General features: G+C 37.3%; 1 protein-coding gene across 1 annotated transcript in view; it reads right to left on the minus strand.

Annotated features, from left to right (window-relative positions):
• LOC131941729 (uncharacterized) overlaps positions 1-12,178 on the minus strand; it is a 70,833-nt gene extending 58,655 nt beyond the window's left edge. The window contains exon 1 of the mRNA XM_059301192.1: positions 12,034-12,178. The gene's annotated coding sequence lies outside the window, so the exon portion shown is untranslated. The remainder of the gene's footprint in view (positions 1-12,033) is intronic.
• Between the last annotated feature and the right edge of the window lie 3,885 nt (positions 12,179-16,063).

Raw genomic sequence — 16,063 nt, forward strand, 5'->3', positions numbered from 1 at the left:
CGCCCACATCAACACTTACAAAACATATATCCGGAGTCTAAATCTAGAACCACATCTAGATTCTGTGGGTTAGTGTAAGCTACGCCGCTGGCTCTGCTTTTATAAGTGTCTGGTGTAAAGGAAAACTAAAACCGCAACACGCTTCGATAAGCTCCCAGCTAGGCCAAGAGCTGTGTCATTGGAGAAGGGTGTCCTTGGCAAAACGCGCCAAAATAATAAAAACATTTTTAAAGGGTCGGTTTAGATGCTTTCGATAATGATTTTATTTAAATTTTGATCCAATGCGCACACTACCTTACTGTGGATTTTAGTGAGCTAGATCTAAATACTTTTGTAAGTGTTCGGCTTTTAACTAATACATGTGGGAACAACTGTTAAAGGGGGGGGGGGGAATGACTTTTCATACTTACTTAAGGGAGAGAAGATAACTGCATTGACTACCGTACTACATCAATTATCAAACAGCAAATAGTTAAACATAAAAGATACACTGTAGCACAGTAGGCCAAGTACTAAAAACTCAAAAAGCGGGGTATGTGGATATTGTTTACGATTAAGTGTGTTTCTATTCATAATTTTTTTTTTTTTAAATGAGTACAAAAGATATGGCTGGCGATGCGTTTGTTTGAGCTCTCAGTCCAAAAACCGTTGGCCAAGGAATAACAGAAACCTTGTCTACAACACCACGCACACAATAATCCATTTTTAAACGCTACTTTAATATTATTCATTATGAATAAAACACACCAAAAATGTGTTATGCTGTTAATTATTACTAACCTATATTACGAACCTTTATTACTAACATATAATTTTAACCTATATTACTAACCTATATTACTAACCTACATAACCCAGATTCAAGTGTCACTATTAGAATATAGGTGTGTAAAAAAGACACAAAAATGTACTTTAGCAGACCTATATGGGATACAAAGAGAAAAACAAGCAGTACAAGGACTAGCGACTAGATAGAAGAAACGAAATCAACGAGAAAGGGGTACGTTGAGATGACAGCGATAGGCGTCAAGACATTTATAGTAAGCCGAGTTTAAAACGGGTTTGACACACACATCAAAGTACATGGGATGCACTTTTAGTTATTTCAAACGTCAGACGCACTCTTAAACCCTCGGCTCGTGAGATCACAAACCCCTGAAATATCCCAGGTGGATAGCGGCGTACCTAGAGAAATATGAGATCAAGGCTACGGGGATGCGGGGGCTTAGTTAACACTGATTTTAGATTGTGTTGATGAGTTGATTTCCTTTATTTCGCAATCGTGTGAAAGTAAAACAAGTCCATTTTTGCGATGCATCAGCAGCGTTGACGTGGTATGGTCAACTTTAAATCAATTGTTTACAGGACATCAGGTAGTATTTCGTATGTTTAGATCCCAAGTCAAAACAATCATGACAATTCTACAAATAATATCACACAATGCCAGATACTGTTTTACGTAGAGACCAAACTCAAGTAATAATCAGTACTGAAATTAATATTACAACAATGAAATGTAACTCATAATAAGCTGGATTTTAAAAAGAAATCCATCAATTAAGTGAAAACGTTGGCTGTTAATACAATAAGAGTGACCTCCACACAAGAGGCACATCTTTTTTAAAGTTTCAAATTAAAGAATACGTAGGCACAGAAGCCCCCCCCCCCCCCCCTTTTTTTTTCGCCGGGGGGAAAAAAAAGCCAATTGCTATTCACTGACGTGGTAAGTAAATCGGGATAATTTCTAGCTGGGGGCAGGGTGCAATAATAAATTAAGTTCGAGGGTTGAAGGGCAAACACATGCATCACATGCTTGGCGCTGAACTCGGGTTACGAACGTGGGAATAACGTACGCAGGTTATCAAGTGCTTAACGCGAAAAATCTGATTACGAACGAGGGATATTAGATAAGAAGATTATCACTAGCTCGGTCTAAAAACGTGGCACATTCTCTACGTCGGTTATAATAAAACATCTCACTATCTCAACATCTATACTTAAGTATATAAGATAAAATACATGAACAAAATACTGATAGGTTGGTGTAAGCCGACACTATAAGTCAGTACAGTCAGTCTACACAACATGCAATCAACACCCGTCGTAAAACAGTATTAAAGTCACCATAAAACAACAGCAGATGACTTTATGTTAAGTCACTTCCTGGTTCCCTGCTCCAAAGAATAAATTAACATCACTGTTATCCGCGGACGATACAAATGGTCCCATTGCGGAGGCGGACTGTTTATGTATGTAAAGATATGTATGGGCCCAGCAACGCACGCAAGCTTGATTTGTCTTGTGGAGATACAGATTAATTAATATCGGTTACAGCGTGGCTTAAGTGCAACTTATAAGCGCAGACACAGAAATACTGGATAAGTTATTTTGGGTTGCTTTCCTGATAATTTTACAATATAATTTTTACAAAATGTATTTACAATAATCACTCAAGTACAAATGTTGTTCTTCTTCGTTCTTTCTTGTAAAATTGGACGGGATTTAATCCAACATAATTAAGTATGGCCCGTTGACTCCAATATCAGTCTGCTTTTAAAACAACAAGTTAGCAGTTGACTTTGATACTTTCATGCCTCGATGGAGTATGCTTACCCCATACTCGGGGTTCGAACCCGTGACTTCCCGGTTGAGCAGTAATGAGCTTTACTGACACACGAACACGCCGCCAATGTTAATAAATAAGAAAGTGTGCTAGCGTTCACAAAATTGTTCAAACTTAAAAATAATATAAATGTATGTGTATGTGTCTGTATGTGTGAGTGTGGGGGAGGGGGGGGGGGGAGCGCACAAGATAAGTACAAAGTGCGGAGTACGAAACATGAGATCTTAACGTATCAAAAGTTTTCGGAAACTCGTCTTTAACTCTTAAATGCCATTAACTATTACTCGGCAATGGTTAAAGTGACGTAATTATATTTACGCTGCGACAAAAGAGTAGGATAAATGAGTACATGCATGAGTACATATTTCGTACAAGAACAAAAGAAATCGCTCGTCAAGTGCTATAATAAAGCCATCTACGATTATATTGCGAGAATGCTGAGCAAGATTGGTAACCAATATTGTATTTCGGCATGCCGGACGTTCGCGGTTAAGACACTTGCCAGCAGGCCCTTTTTATTCATGGGAGGGGGGGGGGGGTGGGGCGCAGCCCACACTATTCCATTTATAATCATATGCCGAGATCAAAGAAGCACACGAAGCTAGAGCTAAGTCACTTGTACGAGTACTTATATACTAACAGCAGAAAGCTATTTTCCTGCTAACCCCGTATATGAGAAAAAATTACATTCCGTTAATAGATGATTAACTCCCACATAGCCATATCTTAAGGGGAGTCGATCCGTCAATTTTTTTTTTCCAAATGAGAAAAACAAACCACATCTAGAAATACAGAGCGCACAAAACAAAAGTCTAGAGAACAAATACAAGAGAAACACTTGATAAATATTTAATGAAACTAAACAACAAAAGTCAAAGTACACATTTTAATTAACTCTGAATTCATGTTATAGTAAGGTAGATTTATAATAATAGAAGGCAGACATATAACAGTGTGGCAGCACTTCTCTTATGTACACTATTTACATTGTCTGGCTTCCAGTAAAGAGTAATTAGAAGCTCTAATTACCCTTACATTTCAGTCAGCGTATTAACTGAGAAAATGTACTTTTACTTTTACAAACAGGTCCACTCTTTACACAAAGCAAAATTAGCATGAAAGCACAGGTATTTGATGAAGAAAAAGAGAAAATATTTTTGAGGGTGCATATTTTACGGTCCAAGAAAAATGTGCAATGAGAAAACTGTGCAAACAGAAAACTGCGCAAATACAAACTATTTATACTAATACACTTTAATGTTGTCATATTTCGTGGAAGTATGCTACAGTGTACATGTAGTCACTCTTTGTTAATGTCTATAAATTCTCGATCTAGGAAAACAAAAATGCCTTTGCACACGCTCTATGCGCAATTTTCCATTGCGCAACTTGTCCGGTCACCATATTTTATATTTCCAACGAAACAAGTGGGCTGGGTTATCAACTTTCCTAAAACAAGATTCCTAAGAATGTGACGAGTGAGTTACATCGAAATGTTTGCTTTAACAAATACACCAGTGTCTTGAAAAGACACGGCATTGTGCTCCGTTTACAAACCATTGTATAAGCTGATTAGATCATTATACCTACACATTAATCAAACAGAAACACAATGAGGAATTCGAAGCTCAGAACTAGATTTAGAAGTGACAGCTATAAATAGTCTTAATCATATCAAATTTAAAATCAAAATTATCAAAACTCATTTGTTGATTAAGTAGCAAGGTATACAACAGGCCGACCAGAAATACACGCAGACAATCTATTTCTAAACTTCCTCTTTGGATATTGATATAATCAACAAAAATAGTTGATGAAAGTTACAGGGAAAGAAAACATAGTAGGATTTCGGAGACAATATATAAATAGAAGACTAATGCAGACATTTGTTTTAAACTATTAAAATTGTTATCCTAAAATCCAAAATAAAAACTGGAGTAGTTTTAGATCATCGGGTCAGCCAGAGAATCTAGGGATATTTTTTTAAAGTAACCTTGTTACTGTTAACAGCTAATCAAAGCTTAAAATGGAAGTTAAATATGACATGTTTGTGTTCAAAATTGTGATGTGATCGCACATGTCAGTCCGTGGTTGCTAAATGGTGAAGTGATGGGAAATGGCAGTTCGTGGTTGCTTACTCCAAAAGTCCTGAGTTTGGACTCCTGCTGACGAGGCTCGTTAGCTGAATTAAGCAACCCCGCTAGGAGAGAGAACTCTTAAATCAAACAATTGCTGCCTTGCATATAACTCTTAGGTGAACAAAAGCTATGGAAGTAATGGAAGCAAAGAGAATCAACGGAAAATACAGCCCATGACATCTTGATAGGCAATACTGAATTGTGTCGGAGGAAATCCACTCCAATATTACAACTAAGAAGGAGAAAGAAGAAGAAAGATGAAGCATACTTGTGTACAGCGAACATTTTAGTGTGTGATATAGTTACTGTTATGACATAAATATTACTACTACCTCCTTTTACTCACGGTATACCATACGAGTCATTGGCCACTTCATTAATTAGGCCCAGTATATCGGAAAGAATTAGGAGCAAGCATTATGTAAGGCCAAAATTATCAAAATATTTTTATAAAGTATCTTGAAAAAACAAAAACAAAACATGATAAAACCAGTCACCCCATTTTTTTTTCAAATACTCCCAAATGATCCCGTTATTTCTCTAACCATGCTAAAGTCACCTTTTTTTTCAAAGACTCCCAAATGATCCCGACATTTCTCTAAACATGAGGTGGGATGAAACTAGTCTATGCGGACGAGGAAGAGACAGAAGATCAATTATTTCAGGGGGAGAAAAAAAAAACGTGAACATGTAGGTGGTATATCTCCATCAAAACACAAACAAAATATTTTAAAAACAAATGGAAGCTTCCACTGACGTCATTCGTATCATATAACAGGAAGATATTATTCGATTTGCCAGAGAGGAGGCGGGGATCTGTTTTTGTCATGAGTAAGCATTAAACTTTTAATAGTAGTATGCGACATTTCATCGGGACAGCCTTACATCTAGTTCGTGCTGGCCTGTTGTATAATTGGCTAGCCAGCGAGACTTCAATGCGATCAATCCGACAAAGTAATGAAGGCATAATTGGAAAAGTCTGCAGTCAAAGTTTCAAGCATTAACATTGTTGACAGTATTCATATGGAGATAATGACTGGGGAGTGGGGAGAGGATACAGTGGTGTATAAGAAGCCCTTGTTGACACCTTTTATGAAAACTGGACGAGTCCAATCGAACCAAAACCTCTACTATTAAAATGTAGACCATCAAAACTATGGAGAATCTGCCATTGTATTTCTAGTTAGACTAACAAAACAGAGTATATAGAGAGACATTTGTAAGGGTCGGTTGTATTTTGCACCCTTCTTCATTAGACGTAATTCAATGTGGCTCCGATATAACCTTCTGAATAGGGATGAGGTGGGTGGGGTTGTCTGTATTTTTCAATTAGTATACCCCCCGCCCACCACAATATTGCCTGGAGCAACACCACCACAACACCTAGAACCGCCACTGGCATAGCCCAGCCTTTTATCATAGCGGGTTTGTTTGTTTGTTTAAACTTTAATTTAAAAGAAGTAACATAATACAAACTTTAACTGCAATATTTTTTTAAACCTAATTGGTAATACAGCAAGCAATAATTTAAAAACAAGTTAATAAAAAGTATAGTGACAATTTAAGCGCAATTTCCTTAATTTTTTGTGACCGAACTGAAAGGATATTTTTGAAAACTTTCAAAATAGGCATCCCTGTAGAAACAAATGAGAAACCATGCATATCACATAACTGCACATGAACAAGCAAAAAACTTAAACACTGGGACCTTTTCCCACCACTTTAACAGGAAACAAAAACATCGTTAAAAATACAGTGCTAATAGTTCATTTCAAACGAGGATATACCAGAGGATAGTATTACTTTTAAATAAAATATTGATTACAGTCACCCCAGGAATGAAAGACTAGAAAAAGAAAACATTCAATTGATCCGATCACACAAGTGAAATGCAACACCTCAACACAGGACAATTTGCCTTCAGAGACTGATCACTTGTTATTTAAGCCATGAAAATACCTCTGGGCCACTAACCATAATAAATACCAGCTGCAATGACTAATACCTTTGTTTACTATAACAAACTGTTTTAAAGTCATATATGCCTATATAAAATCATCTTAAAATGATGTGCTTGAGGAGGGACTGATATGCGAAATAAAAACCCAACAGAACTGCACTATAAGCTGTTAATCACAGTTGAGCAATATGGTTTTTATTTTTAATAAAAAATAATACCTTCTACATGCTGTGTGGGCATTTCAGCATTTGTTTAAAATCTGATGTATAATTTAACAGATTTAATTGTGCAATAATTAAAGTACAATCAGAAATGTTTGTTTTATCATGTTGACATTAACCACAAAACCTGAAATGTCTTACATGTATGTAATAGTTACTGGCAGAATTATAAGTGATCTTTAAAAAAATATGTGGTACTATGCTATTAAAATATAGGGAGAACTCAGTGGGATGGTGTAAATAAGGGCATTTAATATGGCCAAATCCTATCCAGAGAGAGTACTCAAGATTGTGCAGTATCATCCCATATGTTACCAAGACATTCATAGCGTACATCTGACATGTTGCCTTGACATTCATAGCCAAAATTTGATTGGTTATTTAACCAGGACCACCTTTCTTTTGTGCTGTAGGCCATCTCTATCCATAGACTAAATGATTTCCTTGGTGGCAATATAAAAAAAAGTTGTAATCCATGTTTTAAATTTTTTTGTTTTCATTACTTAAGGGCAATGACAAAACAGGATGTTTCAAGCTTTAATTTCAAAAATTCAAATTTTATGTAAATACATAAACCTTATTTAAATACCAAAAATAATAACTACAAATGCATTAGTCGATGTACCAACATATTTTTTAAGGTCTATTTTAAAAAGTGTATTTAAATTAATATTTAAATATGCACAATTATGTTTGTATGTAATTTCTTGTGCTTGTATTCTATGCTTTTTAATTAAACAATAAATGTGTAGATGGGCTCAAAAATATTCAAGCCATTTTCTAGCATGCTGTGATTGCTGAACAGGAATAAATAAAACCATACATAAAGGATGATCCCTTATACACCTTGTCATATACCTGTAACATTATCACTTAGCTGTCACTAAATCATGCAAAACTAAATCTCATGGTTCATTTATAAAAAGTGATATTACAATGAATATAACTATTATCTCTATAGACTTAAGTAAATTATTCCACTCATCTGTTTCTAGACAAACTATGCCTTCATTTTTAATATCCAAATAGAAAATCCCTGATATACACATAGTCATACTAGACAAAAGGAGTTGAATGAAGGAACTCATTGTTTGAGTTAGAGATAAAGTAAGACAGACAGCTTCTGGCTCAGGGTCATTTTAGGTCAATCAGGGTCATTTAGGCCAAGGTCACAAAAATAAGCATTGGAATGCCACTGTAATCATTTAACTTAAGGCCCATTTGTATGCAGGCTTTCTTCAGACATTTTCATTCAGTAAGTTGTGAGTGACTGTAAGGAGAATACACGAGTTATAGTGGGACTATACTTTCTAGATTTTTTTCAAAATAGTGCCTTCCCCCTATAGAGAAAGAAACACTGTATCCTAAATATATAAACACTCTCTTTGTAGCCCAAGTCAGTTCAGGCTAAACTTATATGAATTAGTGTTCTGTATTTGACAAATTTTGACTTAACAAGTGTGAACTCTAACCATATTATCAATACAAAAAATAGTAACAGATTTACTTTTAACACTTGCAGTGTAAATAATTACAATCTTCTTCTTCTTCGTTCTTAACTATTAGTGTTGAAGGGGTTTGAGATTTATCTGCCAGTGGGTTTGAACTCGAGACTTTGTTCGAATTTATCAACCATGAGCTTTTTGCCGACTCGACCACGCCTCCAACACAGTTAAGCGTTACGTGTCAACTGGTTATGCGCCATTGAGGCCATTGACTCCGATTTCAGCCTGCTTTTCTTTTTGGATTTGCTTCCATAGCCTTTGTCCAACCAAGAACAAACTACAAGGCAGCAGTTGTTTAATTTTGGAGTTGTCTCTCCTAGAAGAGTGGCTGTCCCCAGCTAACGAGCCTCATCTGCCCGAGGGTTCGAACTTGAGACTTTTTCGGTGTAGCAACCATGAGCTTTACCGACTCGACCACGCCGACCCCCTTAATATAAATCATATTGTAACAATTTAATCATACAATGAGAATGAACTGAGTAAAATATATTTATTTTAAACTATATAGGCATACTCAACTGGGCTATATTATTATCATATGAAAAATATCTAGACTAAATAAGCCTACAATCTATGACAATTTAAAAACAAAGTACAGATGTTATCCAATATGTGTAAGGGTAGATTCAGAACTAAAAGGTAGACTTGTGAGAATAACAGGAATGGCTATTAGTATCATTAGCCTACATAATAGGCCTGAGTGATTGATACAAAATATGTAGGCTTGATAATAGAACATTTAGGCTAACATTTGAAAAATGCATTTTCCAACTTTCTAAAATGCAACCATGTGGCATGACATTTTTTTTATCTCACCCCCTCCTCCCAGGCTGGACATAGTCATCCCAAATTCTGAAGGTCACTGAAACAGGTGAACTCTACTTCATCTGCCAATCGACTGTGAGGTTCCAAAAGGTACTCCATCTCCTTCTCCCCCCCCCCCTTACACACACACACATAATAGTTAATAAAAGAGTCACCCCCCCCCCCCCCCCCCCACTTCATTGAATGATGTTGATAAAATCTCGACTTCTGGATCTGGGATAGATTTAGGGCCGATATTAAAAAGTATTGGTTATTGCTAAGAGAGAGATTTAGTCCTGGTATAATATACTTAGTATACTAGATCAGATTTAAATCTAGATCTAGATCTAGATGTATGATCCAATTCAAAATTGGGTGTGGGCCCGAAATAGTAATACACTAAACTGGGAAACTCTAAAGTTTAGAGTTTTCCAGTTTAGTAGGTTGAATTATGGATTTTTTAAAATAAAATATTCTGTTATTTCAAATACACCATTAACTTCCTTACCCCTTAAGAGAACATGTGACACCTCATTTAAATATCTAGCTTACTCGGTTGACGAGAAAATAGAGAATTTGAAAATTAATCAAAAAAGGAAAATGAATGACAAATCAGCGTTCTTGGCCCTCGACCGGCATAACATGACGTCGTGGACTTGTGTGCACGAGCTTTTAATTCCCGCCATGGTAATTGCGTCAGCTTAGGTAATTTACTCACCGGAAAATAACAAAAAGCAACTCGTTAATAATAAAACTGTATCTAGTTATTTTATTATTTATTAAATTCTACTCCACATGATATTCATACCATTTTATGAAGTAATGAACACCTGCATAAATCAAATGACCATAATAAATATTTTTATTTCAAATTCTAATTTTAAATAATAAATATGCTTAAAATAATATGATAGTAATAGTTATGATAGTTTATAAATACAAATACATTTTACACTCAATTCACATTGTATTGAGTCAACAGCGTGGCAGCTGAGGTTCATACATGGTATTAGTGTCTTTTTTTTTTTACATTACATTTTTTTTTTCATCTTGAAAACATGACGTATGTGATTATTTTTTTAAAATAAAATCTCCAAACATCGTCACTCGCGTGATTGCTTGCTTACGTTTACTATCCTGTGGATGAAAAATCCCACCACGGTCGCGGGGTCACCGTGACCTATAGTACACGTCATAGAATGAACACGCGTACACGAGATGGTCGGTGTCTTCACTTCTCTCTCTCTCTCTCTCCCCCCCCCCCCCCCCTTCTTCAAGCAAATTGAATTACAGACCTACTTCCCTACTTCTGGTCATTTTTTTTTTAAAGTTCGGTCATTTTTTTTAAAGTTCACATATCAGGCATGCTAGACAGCCAGCTGTATAAAAAAAAAATTAACTAGATCTACGTCTAGCTTAAAAAAATAAATAAATAAACGCTTAAAATGACCGTAAACAGATTATTTAGCGCCAAAAAAAGGCAGCTGAACGAGCATTTTTTTAAAATACGCAGCAATGAAAAGGGCTAACGGCCGATCAATTAAGTCTAAAAATCGCCAGTAATTAGGCCTAGCTCTGAAAAAGGCCACTGAACGAGCATCACTGATTATATAAACGAATAGGCCACGCAGCGTTGACGAGGTTAACCACCGGTCACGAATGCAGCAACTGTCGGCCCACAGTGAAGAAAAAATCAATATACTAATAAAATTACTAATACAATAATAATGTCCATAATTTTACTTTTTCCACACATGCTACAATTGAATTATAATTAAAATACTAGACTTAACAGTTCATTCCGTAAAAAACAAAAACTAGTTGTTTCTGTCTGGCAACTAGCGTAACAATGACGCAACGTTACTAAAAATAGCAGAGAGAAATTGTCGCATGGTTACTTACGGGGTAATTGGATTTTTGGTAAAGATCATCCATAATACTGTAAATATACATGGTAAATATCTCAATTATATATTAATCTACCGTTATACGGGCCGTTTTCCCCGTTATACGGTCGTTTTTGGCCGCGGTTCAGTTTATACGGAGAGTGCTCCACTGGAAATCCTCTCATTATTTACAACTACAATTCTAGCGTTTTTTTCTGGCATTCTAAGGCATATTATCCATTTTATTAGCATCTTGTGTTAAAATAATGATAAGAATTTGCGAGATTAACAGTTTTTTCATTTGTCGTGGATTGGACCCTAAAATAAACGTAAAAACCGTCAGAAAACGACGCGTGACGTTTCAGGGTCAGAGGTCAATCCAGCCATCTAAGCAATGAGGCGGCCTACAGTTTAGTGTATTAACTTCATTAAGTGTATTACTATTTAGTTTAAACCATTACTACTAACTAGATCTAGCCCTAGGACTGAGCTAGAAATTGAAGTCACAGCTGTAGTGTAGTCAGAGTTTCTTCCACGCATCTCTTTTTTTAGGAGGGGGGCGAGGTCGGTGGTCCTCCGCCCCCCCCCCCCCCCCCCCCCGAATGTGGATCTATCCGCTTCCCCCCCCCCCCCCCCTTAGATCTATGAAATTCTATACTACAGGGCCTATCTATTATCATGTAGGTATGTATTAGCGTAACAGTCTATTAAAAATATTAACACATTCGGTACTTCAACTACTAGTCTATCCTGCATGAACATGACTACAACACAGCTACACGGAGGCAGTGACACACTTCTGTAGACTACACGTACACACACACACTGCATGCATGGATTCTACACCACACTTTACGCTGTTTATGATTTGCAATCTATAAAATGCATTTTCTTACCTGTATAGGAAGGTAAAACAGAATTTCATAAGTAAATTACACGGACATTGAAAACTTTAAATTCTTAGGTACAGCAGCAAGCTACAACCATTTGAATTTCGCCCCACCCTCCCACGCACTGATCAGCCATGTTGTGGTTGGAGCCTTTTGCTTACTCGGTGGTCAACATAGACACTAGTTTTACGAGCCTCAGTTTCGTAGAAAATAAACTTTTATAAAAAGGAAGAAAAATATTTGAATATACACAATTATTTCGTAGAAGCCTGATTTTTTTGAATATTTACAATTTGTATTGATTAGAAGTTTTATTTAGTTATGCTACGATCTTTTTTGTTGAGCTCTGAGATCACTCAAATCGATTTTTAGAGCGTTCGTTTCCAAGCAATGATTTACGTAATCTGTGACGTCAGTGGAGGCTCTTTCGGGGATATGTAAATATTAAACCACATTTGCATTACAATTTACTTCGTTCGATACTCGAGAATTGAGCTGGTATTATATAATTAGTCAAATGTGTATTAGTTTTGTTCTCTTGTGTTTTAGAAATGAAATATAAAGCATAAAAGTAGAAGCTTCGGGGTTGTTTTATTTGACCCAGTTTAAAACCACAAGTCAGCAGGCGGCGCGGGCGGATAACGTCCAGGGTTAGGTCAAGTCAGATCACGGCGGGACAGGCTAAAGCATCGCGTCAGAGGTCATAGTTAAGTGCAGACAGCGTAAAGTGGAATAAATAGTTGTGAGCAAACCTCTGGGGGGCCGTGTAAGGACTGAATAACGTTGCTCGCTTATGTTACAAACCTGAAATAAAAATGGATGTCCTCGTATTGCTTTAAATTAAATTGTGCAGATCTCACTTGTTTTTTTTGTAAACAAATCATTGTTGAAAAAAAAAATAGCCTCATCGAAAAGCCACTGACCGATTTCCAGTGTGCTGTGTCCCCCCCCCCCCCCCCCATCCCCCTAACACGTTTTCAAAACTACCAGGCCGTAATGGCCCAACTAAGAGGAATGAGGGGTAGTCGATATGCTGTGATATGGGAAGTCTGACGTCATAGTGCATTATTTATAAAAGTAATTTTTGAAACTTGATTTTAGCAGATATTTCGCTTTTTAACAACGTTCTTGGGGAAAAAAAGTAATAAAAATGCCTATTGATCAATATACCCAGTTTTGAACTACGTGGGTTAATATTATAGAACGATATTTTTTTTTTTTTTTAAATTAAGCAAACCTGTTGATAATATTTAGCGCCATTTTTTTTAGTAGCGATGTGTGACAACGGGGTACTGTGAGGGTAAAAACATTACCAAAAACTGTAACCTTGTTTATGAACTACCTCTAATCAGTGGCGTAGCGAGGTCGTGTGTCACCCGGTGCGGCACTTAATGGTGTCAACCCCCAGAGGCGTAGAAACCCTTCCCGGGTACACACTTTAAAATGTTCGAATTGCAACCCCCCCTCAAACTTTCGATTTGCACCCCCCTCAAACTTTCGATGTGCACCCCCCCCCCTCAAACTTTCGATTTGCACCCCCCGCCCGCAAAATTTCTCTATATATTTTGCTATTTTTTGCCTTGGTGTCACCCCCCTAAATGGTGTCACCCGGTGCGGTCCGCACCCCCCGCCCCCCCCCCCCCCTCGCTGCGCCTCTGCCTCTAATTCGAATAGGGGATGTTGATAAATCTAAACTGTGCTGCAGTTGATTCAATAGCTTTAGGGATATTGTCAAACACACAACTGCTGGAGATCGATTTAATATTTGATTTTAATTATTATAAAGGCACTCGAGAATGAACCCCCCCCCTCCCCCTGGGGGGGGGTGGAGTCGCAGATGTGTTGTGGGGGAAGGGAGGATGAAATATCGCGTTGATAGCAGAATACCACATGATAAGGTGATCCAAGAGCGACAAGAGTAAATAAATTATATTTTTTTTTATTAACGCAATCTATTTGTTGCAATATTCTGCCTTTGCCTAATTTAAAATTCACAATTAGAAATTTTATGGAGTTTTTTTCTGTTTATTTATTTATGTTATTTGTTTCTATTTTTTTTCTATTTATTTCTGTACTAAAAATCTTTACATCAACAGGACACACACCATTGCTAAAAAAAATATTTTATGACTACCCCGATCTTGCCAAAGCCTCGCCGGAACGGTGCCGTTTTATTTCCTAAATTGCCCGGGGGATCACTTCGCTCACTCACACTTGCCTGGTACCTAAAATCCTACATTAGGTTAGCATAGCTCAGTGGCGTCGCTAGGTCGGGTGTCACCCGATGCGGCACTTCGTGATGTCAACCCCCCCCCCCAAATATATATATATATATATATATATATATATATATATATATATATATATATATATATATATATATATATATATATATATATATATATATATATATATATATATATGTGTGTGTGTGTGTGTGAGTATATATGTTTATAAGCTTTAATCACTGCCGACTTAGTAGTAACGATGTTTATCCATAGTCTGTTGATAATACAGTTGGATGTAGCATTGTTTTCTCCATTGTTAGCACGTGTACGTCATGGCGTCACCCACACCCTTTTGTTATAACTGTCGATTTGTACTTAAAAGCCTTTTTAACTTTAATTAATCATTAATGGAACTGGCAAAAAGCATTTTTCTTCTGTACATTTTGCAATATTTTGCCGTGGTGTCACCCCCCTCCCCCAAAATGGTGTCACCCGGTGCGATCCGCACCCCCGGCCCCGCCCTCGCTACGCCTCTGGCATAGGTTATTGCTTTCTTGGTTTCTGGACAAAGCCCCACCCTAACCCCCACACATTCACAATCCCAGTAACTGGTACTTTAAAACCAACATCAGGTTAGCCTGATACCCCTAACCCTGCATTAGGTAGCAAAAAATATTTATTTCTGGACATACCCCCCTCTCTCCCCCCCACCCTCATCTTCAAACCCCACACAGTCACTTACACACTTGCCTGCAACCTAAGAACCTACATAAGGTTAGCAAAGATTTTGGTTTCTGGACATATCCCTTGCCGAACCCCATACCATCACATATTAAATAAAACATTTGTAAAATATGTCTCCTTTCAGCGCCCCACAGGGCGTGCATCCAGGAATCAGATAAAGGGATCATAGACTGCCCTTACATGGCGATCCTTGGGGGTCAGATCCGAAGGAATGCTGGTACCATCTTCGGTTGCAGACACTACGAAAGGAAACCTAGACTGGAGATCCAGATGCCTCAGGAACTCCTGTTTGATTTCGAAGTTTTTCTCTCCTAGATGGTCGCTGTCAGATTAGCATTTCTTCGCTCTTTCACCCAACCACGCCAACACAAACACACAAAACAATAAGTTTTTATTTTATTTCAATTAAAAATAATAATTATAAAATTAATAAGAATACAACGAAGGGTTTCGAAAGTAGGACTTGCTATGTGTTTACACAGATTTTAGACTAAATGTTAATTGTAGAAAATATCTCGTTGCAAAAAGCAAATTAGACATTTGATCAGAGCTTGCGTTGTACAACGTGTGGCAGTATTTGAGATATGGGATGTTTGAAAAGAAAAACAAAAAAATATTCAGTCAGAAATAAGAAACCCTAGTTCCGCTGTCTAGACACTATCAGTCTAGTCAACATTTGGAGAAGAAAGGGACAACTTTGTACTAACGGGAAAACTTTGTGCTGATATCAGGAAAAGAATGATAGGACTGGATAGTTAACCTACCCCAAACAGTGTTTCTTCCAGACTTTTTTTTCTCCCGGGGGTGGGGGGGGGTGTGTGGAATAAATGTTTCGTGGAAAAATTGTATTGCTTCGGATGTTGCTCCTAGAAACTCGATGTTATGTGAGAGGTGTTTGTGTATGGAGAATGGAGATGTTACCAGAGGCGTAGCGACCCTTCCCGGCGCCCGGGGACAAACTTTCGATTTGCACCCCTTCTCGAACTTTTGATTTGCACCCCCCCCCCCCCTTCAAACTTTCGATTTGAACCCCCCTCCTCGAACTTTTGATTTGCACTCCCCCT

The sequence above is a fragment of the Physella acuta genome, unplaced genomic scaffold (assembly GCF_028476545.2).
Source record: "Physella acuta isolate Inbredline_101_S28 unplaced genomic scaffold, ASM2847654v3 ptg000371l, whole genome shotgun sequence".
NCBI classification, from domain to species: domain Eukaryota; kingdom Metazoa; phylum Mollusca; class Gastropoda; family Physidae; genus Physella; species Physella acuta.